Consider the following 14,457-nt stretch of genomic DNA (forward strand, 5'->3'; position numbering starts at 1 on the left):
AAGGAAACCTCCAGAAGAATTATATACGCAGCGTGCATGCTTATCAAGAGAACAAGAGCCGGGTTCTATCAGCCAGCTGTGGGGCCTTGCAGAGATAAAGATATCCTCCTGCCCAGCACTGACTGGGATAAATCATTCTGTCCTCTCTTCACCATTATGCCTAACCTCTCTTTGGCCCTTTCCAATTGTCACACAATTTAGCTCTGGGAGCCAGCACAAGCGAGCACAACATCTGTGCCTTTTCTCAAGTTTCTTCACGCATTCTTACGGGTGGAGGGAAAAAAGCACTTACTTAATTTACAAAAGGAGTTAATTCAGTTCAGTTATAAATGTCTTAGTTCAGACAGCCTACTGAGAGCCTGGTTATTCAGACAGACAGACACAGACATCAAATAGGCAGAGGAAACAGTGTTTAGATCTAGATCAGGGTTGGGATCTGGATTGGCATTTAGACTAGAGTTTGAGGTTCAAGGCTGAACCAGAATTAGGGTCCAGATATGGATCTGATCACACCCATTTCTTGCAAGATATTCTCACCAGATTTTGGCTAAGAATTCTATTCTATTCTCTCCTATTCAGCTTCTTATTTCACCCCATTCAACATGACATCTGAGTCCCCTTTGTCCCCGACATACAAACTGCATGTTAAATAAGAAAGATGCCCCCTTTAGCCCTCACACACACAATTTGGCAGAAACCTCAAGAGAACAGTGCAGTGGATCTGGCAAGATCTCCATTATATTCTGCTGGACTCTAGTACCATCACTATATCCTAACCAGAACTGGAATGCTGGCGAAGGTCTAACCACTCTGCACAGGGAGGCAGAGCCCTTCTCTTGATCTACCCTTAGCAAAAATAAGAATCCTGCAAATAGCGACTGCATGAGTTCTGCTGCACTACTGTGGCAGGTATGGTTTGTTAAACTCAATGAGATCAGAGGTGAGCATGACCTTCTGATCAGGGAGAAGTAGGGGAAAGATAGAGAGGGTCCTACAGGAAACCGTAGGAATTTTGTGTGTGTGTGTGTGTACTAACTGCTGAACACACCAGTGCTAAACTTGGAGGGTCAACATAGTAGAAAGTCTGCCAGGGAAAGAAGTTTGAAAGTGACCATGTCCTTCCTTGGAAAGGGGGGGGGGGTCACAGAGGCTGAGTGTGACCCCAAAAGTGGACAGTGCTGGCTAGAAAAGGTAAGTGTCCAGGTGGCTGGGGAGTGCACAGATCCAGTATTTTCCAGCAGGAGGTCCCTAAAATGGAGTTTGTATGGTGCCCCCAGCAGGAGTTAATCCCATGTGCCAGGTTGCAAACCCTAGAATAGGGAGCCAGGCCCAGCCCAGTGGGACAGGAGCCACTGCTACAGTGTGGGACAGACTCACCCTCCACTCACATCTCCCCTCAGTGATAATTTTTTGGAAGGGTGGGGAGCCTTCATTTGAGATTTTGGCCCAGGCCCCCAAAAACCTCTGGGTGGCCCTGGATCTCATTCCCTAGCTTTGTTGTCCCCAGCTGTATGAACTCTGTTTTGCCAATGACCTTGGAAACTTGTTTCATCTACTGTTACAGGACGCAGTAAAATTGGGGAGACTTCAAACGGAGCTAAATGATGGTAGACTATATAGTGTAAGGCCAGTAGCATCACCAATATGACCAATCTGTGAAATGCAGTGACCCATGTCACCAAAATCCCAGAAAGCTTTTTATTTATTACATAAGTCCCCTATACACACACACCTGGAAAATAAAACTGTGTGAGAGAGAGCAAATTGAAATTCAGTTTCATCTCTACCAAATCAATGCCATCATCCATAGAAGGATGAGAGAGAGAGAGAGTTGGGTAATTCCTTGGTGAATTTTCATGGGCCAATTGATAAAAAAAAATACTCTCATTACGGCAATGTGCATTACTTCTAGGGCTATAGTATTTAACTGGCAAGGCAGTGTGGCGATGCATGATTTACAGTGCGAAAACAGAAGGCTTCCTAAGCATGGGTCATACAAGCGTGGCTCCACTGGGAATTTTACAGTGAAGTCAATGACTCATCACTGGTTTGCCTGCAGAGAGCTGATGATCTGAGGTGGGATATCCATGCACCTTCTACTTTTTTTTTTTTTTTTTTTTTTAAATAGTAGTAGATATTTTTTCCTGCATTCATTCCAAAGCAGGACAAAAATACAGAAAGGAAAGAGATCCAGTCCACTCATCAATCTTTTCCTTTTCTTAAAGAAGGAAGAAAGGCGAAGACTCATAGCAGAGAGCACAACAATTTTCTTCGTTTCATGGGTACATAAAAATGAACATGAAGGAACTATCTCCATTTGCCTCATCTCTCCAGATGCGTGGAGTTGGTTTGAATTTCTCAACTAAAATGAGTTGCCCAGTTAAGAACTAACATCCTCTTTGCTGGTGAAATTCACCCCTGTGAATTATTTTTAGGGCTTACATGGAACTTGAGTAGCACACAGGCCTTGTGTTGGGTCTGGTCTGCATAGTGGTGAATGGGATGTCTACCGTGTCTTCCAACTGAGGATCTCAGACATTAATTAATTCAGCTTCTTCTCTTGGTCCAGCACCCACTGAAGTCATTGGAAAGACTCTTCTTAAGCTCCATGGGTGAAGCCTTCTGTAGGGCATGGTAGAGTTATCACCCATGGTTTGCTGATGGGGAAATTGAGGCAAGGAGAGGTTACGTGATTTAAACTTTCGCTACATCTACTGTGAGCCAAATTCTAGTCTCAATGTGGTCAGTGACAAAAGTTTCCATTGCCAAGAATTTGGTCCTAGATGATGCAGGGATGGAACACATGAAGAATTCAGGAGAAGCTTATGTACTTGGATGATGTGGTTTCTGCTGCCCTGCAAGTCCTATACTTTATCCCTCACATGCTTAGATAAAGTAGTAAGTTACCTGTGTATACTGTGGGAACCCAGGAAATAAAATCAGGTGCTCAACAGTCTGGTGAGTTTTGCAACCAAGTGCATCTCTGCAGATCTGAATTCACTAGCCTCTGTGAGGAAGACGATCAAACAATAAATTACCATAGTTTATATAGACAAGTGCATTCAAAAACCAACAGAGCAAAGTGCACAAAATTTACTTCTTTTGAAATGTGGGCAAATAACTCTCCAGCAATCAGAGGCTTAGGTGGTAATATTCTTTCATTTGACTATGCTCATGCTTTCTGTCTGTATTCTGCTGACGCAAGCAAGTTACACAGCCCCAAGACTCCAAAGATGCTTTTCTACATAAAGCATGATTCATCATGTCATATATTGCAGCAGAGATCTAGCTTGTTACGTAGGGAAAAGAGAGCTTGCAAGTTAAAACTTCTCCCCTCTTATTATAAGGAGGCAGTGACTTGCTTAACTCGCTGCGTGGCAGGGGCTGGGAGAGGAGGGTTTTGGGAGCAAACGTTTAACCTGGCTTAGCAATTGTATCTGGGCTTTTTCATTTGTATGTGTTCGGACTAACCTCTGTTAGAGCAAACTCAAAGTTACATTTAAATATCTCAAGTTGGTCAGGAGCAAAACTGAAATCTAACGTTTTATCCCCAGAGTGGGAGTTTAACTTCCTTCGGCCACGATGTTATTTCACCACCAGGGAGGACTTGTGGAAAGAGTGAATTTTAATTGTTCTGTCTACGTCAAGGCTGAGGTTTTTCAGTTATGCATTGTAAATCCATCTGATGGCTACTGGGAACACCTCAACGCCAATATCTTAAAGCCTCACCTGCATCACCAAGGGCCAGATTCACCTTAATCATGTTGAATGGAATCTTCCTGCACCAATAGCCCCAGTGAATTCAATGGGATGAATCCCTAGATTATAGAGCAGGGGTGGGAAAACTTTTTCATCCAAGGGCCACATATGGGTGGGGAAATTGTATGCAGGGCCATGAATGTAGGGCTGGGGCAGGGGGTTGGGGTGCAGGAGAGGGTTGGGGTGTGGAGTGTGGGAGAGGGCTCAGGACAAGAGGTTGGGGTGCAGGAGGGGACATGGAGTGCAGGAGGGGGCTCAGGGCAGGGGGTTGGGGTACAGGACAAGGTGGAGAGTGCAGAAGGGGGCTTAGGGCAGGGGATTGGGGTGCAGCAGGGGTTTAGGGTGTGAGCTCCAACCCGGTGCTGCTTACCTCGAGTGTCTCCGGGGTGGCAGCTGCTCCCAGAAGTGGCCAGCATGTCCAGCAGTGGCTCCTGGACATGGGGCAGGCAGCTCTGCCACGTCCTGCCCTTGCCTGCGGGTACCATCCCCAAAGCTCCCATTGGCTGCCATTTCCCATTCATGGCCAATGGGAGCTGCGGGGGGCAGTGCCTGCAGGCGAGGGCAGCACATGGAGCCCTCTGCCTCCCACCCACCCAGGGCTGCAGTGTCAGCAACTTCTGGGAGCGGAGCAGGCCTGGGGTAGGCAGGGGGCCTGCCTTAGCCCCGGTACGACATGAGGCTAGCAATCCTGTGGGCAGGATTGAAAGTCCTGACAGGCCGAATCCAGCCTGCAGGTCGTAGTTTGCCCCTCCTGTTATAGAGCCTGAAGGGATCATTGTGATAATCTAGTCTGACCTTCTGTATAAAATAGGCCATAGAACTCCCTTGAATTAATTCCTATTGGAACAAGAATTAATGAGTGGCGTACTACTCCAAATGAGTAAAAGGGTCAGAATTTGCCTGATAAATATAATGACTTCACTAAGATTTTTAGTAATTACGGTAATAACCACTGTGATTGCTTTCCTTCAGTTTTAGCTTATTCAACAGTTTTGTTCCTATTCATCTTCCTATGCAGGCATATATTATTAAAATCAAATCTAGCTACAAAAAAAAATAAGAGCCCAACATAGACACCTAGGTCTAATTACAGACAAAAAAAAAAGTTCCTGTCCCTTTAGATTAATGAACTGCCCACATTTTACTCCAATAGTCACAAAGGAGTAGACACATATTCCTCTAAGTCATCAAGTTCAGGCTTTTCTTGAATTAAAAAAAAAAATCTAAAAATTGTCTTATCAGCAAATCAAAGGGTTGGCAGCTGTCATGGTAAGAGACTGAAGTGATGATACGGTCGGATTATTGCTTATTTGCAGTGTTGTTATGCCTTTGTTGGTCCCAGGATATTAGAGAGACAAATTCCTGCCTAGCCAATCTAGCTACCTCCACTGCCTAAGCAACCATCCAGAGGGGGGAAGGTAATATCTTTTATTGAACCAACTTCTATGTAGTTTGAAAGCTCGTCTCTTTCACCAATAGAAGATGTTCCAATAAAATGTTACCTCACCGGCCTTGTCTCTCTAGATTGTTGCTTAGGCAGTGGAGGTAGCTAGATTGGATAGGCAGGAATTTCATATTTTCATAGACTTTAAGGCCGGAAGGGTCTTACCCCCTGCATGTCACAGGCCATTAAATTTCAGTCAGATACCCTTACGTCATGGGATTCACTCACCATTGGGATGCCTCTTTATGGCTGCATCCAGGGATTAGCTCGTTCCATGGCAGAATCCCCCTCTTCATGGTTGCTCACACTGTGTCCCCCCTCACTCTCCAGGACTCGTGGTGCTCCCTCTTCATCACTCCATCCTCCAGCCAGGTCACTGTACTGTCCTCCCCTCCCGGGGTATCAAAGTCCCACTGGATCAGCCATCCGCAAGCCATTCCCGACAGCCTTCAGATACAAGGCCAAGTCCTGTGCCACTTTCCAGCACCTGGTAGTGGAATCAAGGCCCACGCACTACTCCAGGTTCCAGTCCAGGGACCCTATGTCTAGCAACTGTGGTCTGCTGGCTCCTAGACCCTGTTGCTATATCCCTGGACTCCTTCCTTTCTCTAACTTCTGGCCCCCTTCTCTGGGTTTACCCGCCCAAACTCCCTCTTTCCAGGGACTAACTGTAGAATATACCTGTTTTCGGCTTCCTACCAAACTCTGTAGCCTCCCGACACACCTCCCTCCAGCTAGACAACAATTGCAGACTACTTCCCCTACAGCCCCCTTCTGTGCTCAGCTTCATCCCTTTATACAGGCCCAACCTGCTTTTCCCAGCTGAACTTCATCTTCCATTAGGCTTTACTGGCCCCAGTTGTCCTCGAGGAGCAGCATATAAGGTTAATTGTCCTAACAACCTGGACACCTCATAACCCCTTATGTTAAGCCCAAATACTTTAGTAAGAGCAAAACATTTCAGTCCTTTGGAAACTAAACTGTGTACCACAGGCAGACAATTGGGAGAGACCAAGGTGCCACCACTGCCTAAGGCCCATACAATGGCAGGAGTCCTTAATTTTAGTGATCAGTTATTTGGTTGTATGGATGACATGTCACTTTCTCAAAAAGAAAAGGAGTACCGGTGGCACCTTAGAGACTAACAAATTTATTAGAGCATAAGCTTTCGTGAGCTACAGCTCACTTCATCGGATGCATTGAGCTGTAGCTCACGAAAGCTTATGCTCTAATAAATTTGTTAATCTCTAAGGTGCCACCGGTACTCCTTTTCTTTTTGCGAATACAGACTAACACGGCTGCTACTCTGAAACATGTCACTTTCTAAAAGCCAGATCCCATAGCTGCTGATATTCTTTCCCTTTTGCTTTTTACTATTCACTGAGGCTTTCAGTTGTGAAGATCAGTTTGCAAATAATTTCTGTGATGTCTTTGATGTTTTCAACAGCAGGAATGGATGTAGCATTTCAGAGTGCCCCTTAGCCAGGAAATTTAACAGCTTGGAGAAACCAGTTAGAACCAATTTGAACTTGAGTGACTTCCTTTGCTACTAAGATGGCTAAGAGAACCTACTTTGCCCTTCTAAAATGCAGATCTTGCCTCTATGTTTATGTTAGATTTGTAAGTTCATGGTTTCATAGATCCACAGGGTAATGATTGCTTGATGCACGATCAAAGTGGAGGATATCCAAGCTGGCTGTTCTATCTGAAATCCAATGCATGTATTGTGAAGTGAACACTTGCTTTCCCCATTTTACACCTCAGCCCCCAAATATCACAGTGTCTTTTATGTCCCAAAACAATCATTTTAGAATTGAAACAGCTTATTCAAACACACAAATTTTGAACCATGGCAACAGATTTCAAAATGTGACCATGCATTGAATAATGAGCTAAGACCTCAGCTGGTGTGAATCACTGGAGTGCCATTGATTGCAATAGAGCTCAGAGAATTTATACCAGCTGTGAACCTGGCATAACATGTCTACATCATCCTGTGGGTTTGGGGGAATTTCCCTGGCTTCTCAAACTACCACAAGCACATACACAAATGTTTTCTAGCTCATCATTGATTATACCAAGATGGCAACATAATTAAATTGCCAGAGTGCTTTAGGCAAATACCTGGTAGCATCAGGTGCTATGTGTTTTCTGGCATGAGCTTTATTTAAACACATTGGATCAATTTGAATCAATTTGACATGTACACACTTCAGGGCCCGGCTACTTTCAAATCAATTAAACTCCTTATGACTTTATGATTAGAAACCTGAGGTTATAAAACATTAATATAAAACTCACAGTTTATAAAGTGAAAAATAAAATCCCAGTGTAATGTTTCATGAAGATCACAGGAATCGTTATATAAGCTTCATTAAACAAACCAGGTAAGAATAATTAGGCTGTAAATTGAGTACAGTAGTTAAAAAGAGAGACTATAATTAGGATGCGCTAAACAGTTAAATAAAAATAAGGAAGTCTAACTAACTAGTTGCCTTCTGTAAAATTCCAAACACAAAGGCAATTCATCTCCTTATGAAACAATGGTTCCAAACTCAACTTTACACAAGAAGCAAATGACTACGAACAAGCAAGCCAAATAAATAGATTTGGAGGCAATGAAAATAGAAAAATACATATTGAAAGTAACAGAATATATACAAAACTTGCACCAGATACGGTGCACAATTCATGGATTGTACATTGGCTATAACTCATTCTCTGTAGCTGTGATACAGCAAAGCACTCAAATGTGCTCAAATTCATCCCTATTTAACAAGCACTTTAGCGCATAGAATCATAGAATCATAGAATATCAGGGTTGGAAGGGACCCCAGAAGGTCATCTAGTCCAACCCCCTGCTCAAAGCAGGACCAAGTCCCAGTTAAATCATCCTAGCCAGGGCTTTGTCAAGCCTGACCTTAAAAACCTCTAAGGAAGGAGATTCTACCACCTCCCTAGGTAACGCATTCCAGTGTTTCACCACCCTCTTAGTGAAAAAGTTTTTCCTAATATCCAATCTAAACCTCCCCCATTGCAACTTGAGACCATTACTCCTCGTTCTGTCATCTGCTACCATTGAGAACAGTCTAGAGCCATCCTCTTTGAAACCCCCTTTCAGGTAGTTGAAAGCAGCTATCAAATCCCCCCTCATTCTTCTCTTCTGCAGACTAAACAATCCCAGCTCCCTCAGCCTCTCCTCATAAGTCATGTGCTCTAGACCCCTAATCATTTTTGTTGCCCTTCGCTGTACTCTTTCCAATTTATCCACATCCTTCTTGTAGTGTGGGGCCCAAAACTGGACACAGTACTCCAGATGAGGCCTCACCAGTGTCGAATAGAGGGGAACGATCACGTCCCTCGATCTGCTCGCTATGCCCCTACTTATACATCCCAAAATGCCATTGGCCTTCTTGGCAACAAGAGCACACTGCTGACTCATATCCAGCTTCTCGTCCACTGTCACCCCTAGGTCCTTTTCCGCAGAACTGCTGCCGAGCCATTCGGTCCCTAGTCTGTAGCGGTGCATTGGATTCTTCCATCCTAAGTGCAGGACCCTGCACTTATCCTTATTGAACCTCATTAGATTTCTTTTGGCCCAATCTTCCAATTTGTCTAGGTCCTTCTGTATCCTATCCCTCCCCTCCAGCGTATCTACCACTCCTCCCAGTTTAGTATCATCCGCAAATTTGCTGAGAGTGCAATCCACACCATCCTCCAGATCATTTATGAAGATATTGAACAAAACGGGCCCCAGGACCGACCCCTGGGGCACTCCACTTGACACCGGCTGCCAACTAGACATGGAGCCATTGATCACTACCCGTTGAGCCCGACAATCTAGCCAGCTTTCTACCCACCTTATAGTGCATTCATCCAGCCCATACTTCCTTAACTTGCTGACAAGAATGCTGTGGGAGACCGTGTCAAAAGCTTTGCTAAAGTCAAGAAACAATACATCCACTGCTTTCCCTTCATCCACAGAACCAGTAATCTCATCATAAAAGGCGATTAGATTAGTCAGGCATGACCTTCCCTTGGTGAATCCATGCTGACTGTTCCTGATCACTTTCCTCTCCTCTAAGTGCTTCAGGATTGATTCTTTGAGGACCTGCTCCATGATTTTTCCAGGGACTGAGGTGAGGCTGACCGGCCTGTAGTTCCCAGGATCCTCCTTCTTCCCTTTTTTAAAGATGGGCACTACATTAGCCTTTTTCCAGTCATCCGGGACTTCCCCCGTTCGCCACGAGTTTTCAAAGATAATGGCCAAGGGCTCTGCAATCACAGCCGCCAATTCCCTCAGCACTCTCGGATGCAATTCGTCCGGCCCCATGGACTTGTGCACGTCCAGCTTTTCTAAATAGTCCCTAACCACCTCTATCTCTACAGAGGGCTGGCCATCTCTTCCCCATTTTGTGATGCCCAGCACAGCAGTCTGGGAGCTGACCTTGTTAGTGAAAACAGAGGCAAAAAAAGCATTGAGTACATTAGCTTTTTCCACATCCTCTGTCACTAGCTTGCCTCCCTCATTCAGTAAGGGGCCCACACTTTCCTTGGCTTTCTTCTTGTTGCCAACATACCTGAAGAAACCCTTCTTGTTACTCTTGACATCTCTTGCTAGCTGCAGCTCCAGGTGCGATTTGGCCCTCCTGATATCTTTCCTACATGCCCGAGCAATATTTTTATACTCTTCCCTGGTCATATGTCCAACCTTCCACTTCTTGTAAGCTTCTTTTTTTATGTTTAAGATCCGCTAGGATTTCACCATTAAGCCAAGCTGGTCGCCTGCCATATTTACTATTCTTTCGACTCATCGGGATGGTTTGTCCCTGTAACCTCAACAGGGATTCCTTGAAATACAGCCAGCTCTCCTGGACTCCCTTCCCTTTCATGTTAGTCCCCCAGGGGATCCTGGCCATCTGTTCCCTGAGGGAGTCAAAGTCTGCTTTCCTGAAGTCCAGGGTCCGTATCCTGCTGCTTACCTTTCTTCCCTGCATCAGGATCCTGAACTCAACCAACTCATGGTCACTGCCTCCCAGATTCCCATCCACTTTTGCTTCCCCCACTAATTCTACCCGGTTTGTGAGCAGCAGGTCAAGAAAAGCGCTCCCCCTAGTTGGCTCCCCTAGCACTTGCACCAGGAAATTGTCCCCTACGCTTTCCAAAAACTTCCTGGATTGTCTATGCACCGCTGTATTGCTCTCCCAGCAGATATCAGGAAAATTAAAGTCACCCATGAGAATCAGGGCATGCGATCTAGTAGTTTCCGTGAGTTGCCGGAAGAAAGCCTCATCCACCTCATCCCCCTGGTCCGGTGGTCTATAGCAGACTCCCACCATGACATCACTCTTGTTGCACACACTTCTAAACTTAATCCAGAGACACTCAGGTTTTTCCACAGTTTCGTACCGGAGCTCTGAGCAGTCATACTGCTCCCTTACATACAGTGCTACTCCCCCACCTTTTCTGCCCTGCCTGTCCTTCCTGAACAGTTTATAACCATCCATGACTGTACTCCAGTCATGTGAGTTATCCCACCAAGTCTCTGTTATTCCAATCACGTCATAATTCCTTGACATCACCAGGACCTCCAGTTCTCCCTGCTTGTTTCCAAGGCTTTGTGCATTTGTATATAAGCACTTGAGATAACCTGTTGATCGCCCCTCATTCCCAGTATGAGGCAGGAGCCCTCCCCTCACAGACATTCCTGCCTGTGCTTCCTCCCGGTATCCCGCTTTCCCACTTACCTCAGGGCTTTGGTCTCCTTCCCCCGGTGAACCTAGTTTAAAGCCCTCCTCACTAGGTTAGCCAGCCTGCTGGCAAAGATGTTCTTCCCTCTCTTCGTAAGATGGAGCCCGTCTCTGCCCAGCACTCCTCCTTCATGGAACACCATCCCATGGTCAAAGAATCCAAAGCCTTCTCTCCGACACCACCTGCGTAGCCATTCGTTGACCTCCACGATTCGACGGTCCCTACCCAGGCCTTTTCCTTCCACGGGGAGGATGGACGAGAACACCACTTGCGCCTCCAACTCCTTTATCCTTCTTCCCAGAGCCACGTAGTCCGCAGTGATCCGCTCAAGGTCATTCTTGGCAGTATCATTGGTGCCCACGTGGAGAAGCAGGAAGGGGTAGCGATCCGAGGGCTTGATGAGTCTCGGCAGTCTCTCCGTCACATCACGAATCTTAGCCCCTGGCAAGCAGCAGACTTCTCGGTTTTCCCGGTCAGGGCGGCAGATAGATGACTCAGTCCCCCGGAGGAGAGAGTCCCCGACCACCACCACCCGCCTTCTCCTCTTGGGAGTGGTGGTCGTGGAACCCCCAACCTCAGGACATCGCATCTCATGCCTCCCAACCAGCGGAGTCTCCTTCTGCTTTCTCCCCCCAGACATATCATCTGGTCCACTCTCCGCATTGGTACCTGTGGAGAGAACATGAAAGCGGTTAGTTACCTGTGTCTGTGTTACTGGAACCCGGACATTCCGCTTACCTCTTCTGGAGGTCACATGTTGCCAAGCTTCTTCACTGGCCTCTTGGCTCCTCTGTGCAACCTGCTCTACATCTTTAGAGCTTTGTGCCCCTAGAAGGCTATCCTGAGTTTGGTCCAGAAAATCCTCAGTTTCTCGTATACAACGCAGGGTCGTTACCTGTTGCTCCAGACCTTCAATCTTCTCTTCCAATATGGAGACCAGCTTGCACTTTGTACAGACAAAGTCGCTTCTGTCCTGTGGAAGAAAGACAAACATGGCACATCCAGTGCAGGTCACAACAGCTGAACCCCCCCCTTCCATATCACCTACCTACTATGAGCTTCCTCAGAGACGTTGGCAAGATGTAAGCCTCACTGGGCTCACTCCAGGCGAACTCCCAGGCAAACTCCTGCTGTGAGCTGCTCTGCTGTCCCCGCTGCTCAGCTGGTTCGCGAGGCTCTGGCTATTTTTAAACAGCCAGGCTTCCCTGACGCAAACACACAGACACCCTAATGCCCGCCCCCTGCAGGCTAGCAGCCAATCAGACACTCACTCAGGCTCTCTCCCTGCCCTCCCAGCAAACACACGCTCGGATACTTCCTCAGCAAGCAAACACACACACTCGGATACTTACCAGTCCCAGGCAAACTCCTGCTGTGAGCTGCTCTGCTGTCCCCGCTGCTCCGCTGCCGCTCAGCTGGTTCGCCGGTTTCCTTGAAGCCCATGCTTACGTCCCATTAACATCCATGAGAATTCAGCACAGGCTTAAATTCTTTGCTGAACAAAAATGAACTTAAGCAAGGAGCTGGGAGCTTGGCTGAATTGTGGCCTATGTGTGGGCTGCACACTTGTGCATTCAGCCAGGAGGTGAGAAGTTCAAAAGCACCACTCTGCTCTGTCCCTTTTCATTAACAAAAAACCTCAACAGAACAAAACTCTCCAAGCCAGATCACTGTGCTCAGTCTGCTAAGGGAATGGGTTCTTGCTCCGTGCAAACAAAATACAATGCACACACAATTAGGCAGCCATCACCACAAATACAACTTGGACATTTTTGCCTGTGGCAATTGTCCTTCATAAAGGGCATGATCCAAAGCCCTCTGAAGTCAAAGGACAGACTCCCATTGACTTCAGAGGGCTGTGGGTCAGACCCAAAAATGCTTCTGCAGCCAATGTATCTCCATTTTGTTTTTAACTAGGCATTCTAAGAACAGCTAAAATCCCACCGCACTGTCAGATGATAATCTCTAGCTTGTTATTTTAGCCCTTTGTTATTTTGCTCTCACAAATTTCACCATCGATACAAAAACTGTCCTGTGACACAATGAATAATGATAGGCCGGAGAAACAGTACCACTGTGACTCTGTGCACGAGGGATGACTCACTAATGTGTACAAGGGGTTCACATTCAGGAACTAGGAGATTGCACTATATTCTTCCAGTGCCACCTCCACACATCAGGCCAGTAAATCTGAGAATGTGAAACTGGAAAGAAGGGGCTGGATAGCCAGAGATGCAAGTAATACGGATGCGCATCTGAATCATTGCACTTCCACTTCTTCCCAGATACAATGAGTGGCACATAGAGGGCATTTTTAAGCAGCCGAGGGTGATTAGTAATTGTGCTCATGTGGCTAAATAGGCCAATTTGCTTAACACACAGTCTGAAGGGATGCAATGGCTGGTCTCACACTACTGCAGACCCTTTGTTTTAGCCCATTTTTCAGAATCTGTCAGGCTGGGTTTCCTGGACCAGGCTGGGAATGATACCCAGGTGTCCATCATCATTTCTACTCTCCTTTTGTGGTGCACATTGAGCTACAGTTATTCGTCAGACACAAAAGCTGTTTGCCATGTTGTAACTGGTGTCGTTGATTATAAGGTAGACTTGACCCACAAATCTATTTCCAAACACCCTGGAATACTGGGTAAGTGCAGCTCCAGGTCCAGATGTGAACTCCACTGCTGGCCCATATCTCTACAGCGGGTTGAATCAAATGCCTAGATTCTGAGCATCCCCAAATGGTGAGAAAGTTCACAGCCAGACCAACACCTGAGCTCCATCACTCAGACCCATCTTTGATGGTTATTTCCCCCTCAACCAGGCAAGATTGGAGGGAAAAAACCCACAACCACAGCATGACACACAAAAGTCCCCATTCAGGCCACTGCTGCCAGAGCCAAATGCCTGCCCAGGGTGGTTTAAAGCTAAAAGCAACTCTTTCAAGGGTTGTACAGACTGACAGAAGATGAACCTGCTGTACCCCAGCTTCATTCCTGCTCTTGGCTGGCCCCTGACAGCCACTTCCTTGGAGAGCAGGCCAGAATGCCAGGTTTCCAGGGAGTTCATGCTACATGACCTAGATACGTGCAACCAGAGGTCCGCTGTCTCACTGTCGCCATATGGTTTTACTTCACACATAATGGCATCCAGTCCCATGCCTCCTGTTTCCTTTGTTTCTGATGTAGAATTTACAACAGACTCAAGGGAGGTGGGGTCAGGTTAATCCATCCATCCCATGAGAGAAGTGCAAGACAGCAGCAGCACAAATTTGTAGCGGAGGGGATCCCCCTAGCACATATCCCACGTAGATACAAGATACAGCTGAACTATTTTATGGGGATTTAAACAAAACCAGGGCTACTAATAAACCTGATACCTACTTCATCAAGGCAAGGAAGAGACCCAAGCAGTGAGACCCATCCAATATAAAGTCCTAATGGCTAAGAAAATAATCAATCAAGAGTTTCTTCAGACCTAAAATAAAACCCAAATGTGGATCA

At 46.3% G+C, this 14,457-nt stretch overlaps 1 long non-coding RNA gene across 1 annotated transcript; it reads right to left on the reverse strand.

Annotated features, from left to right (window-relative positions):
* Positions 1 to 2,123: 2,123 nt before the first annotated feature.
* On the reverse strand, positions 2,124 to 5,971 carry LOC122460986. Its single transcript, XR_006282670.1, has 2 exons — positions 5,432 to 5,971; positions 2,124 to 3,007 (listed from the first exon to the last, which is right to left on the reverse strand). It is a non-coding gene; the product is annotated as an uncharacterized LOC122460986 (long non-coding RNA).
* Between the last annotated feature and the right edge of the window lie 8,486 nt (positions 5,972 to 14,457).

The sequence above is a fragment of the Dermochelys coriacea genome, chromosome 7 (assembly GCF_009764565.3).
Source record: "Dermochelys coriacea isolate rDerCor1 chromosome 7, rDerCor1.pri.v4, whole genome shotgun sequence".
Taxonomy (NCBI): Eukaryota; Metazoa; Chordata; order Testudines; family Dermochelyidae; genus Dermochelys; species Dermochelys coriacea.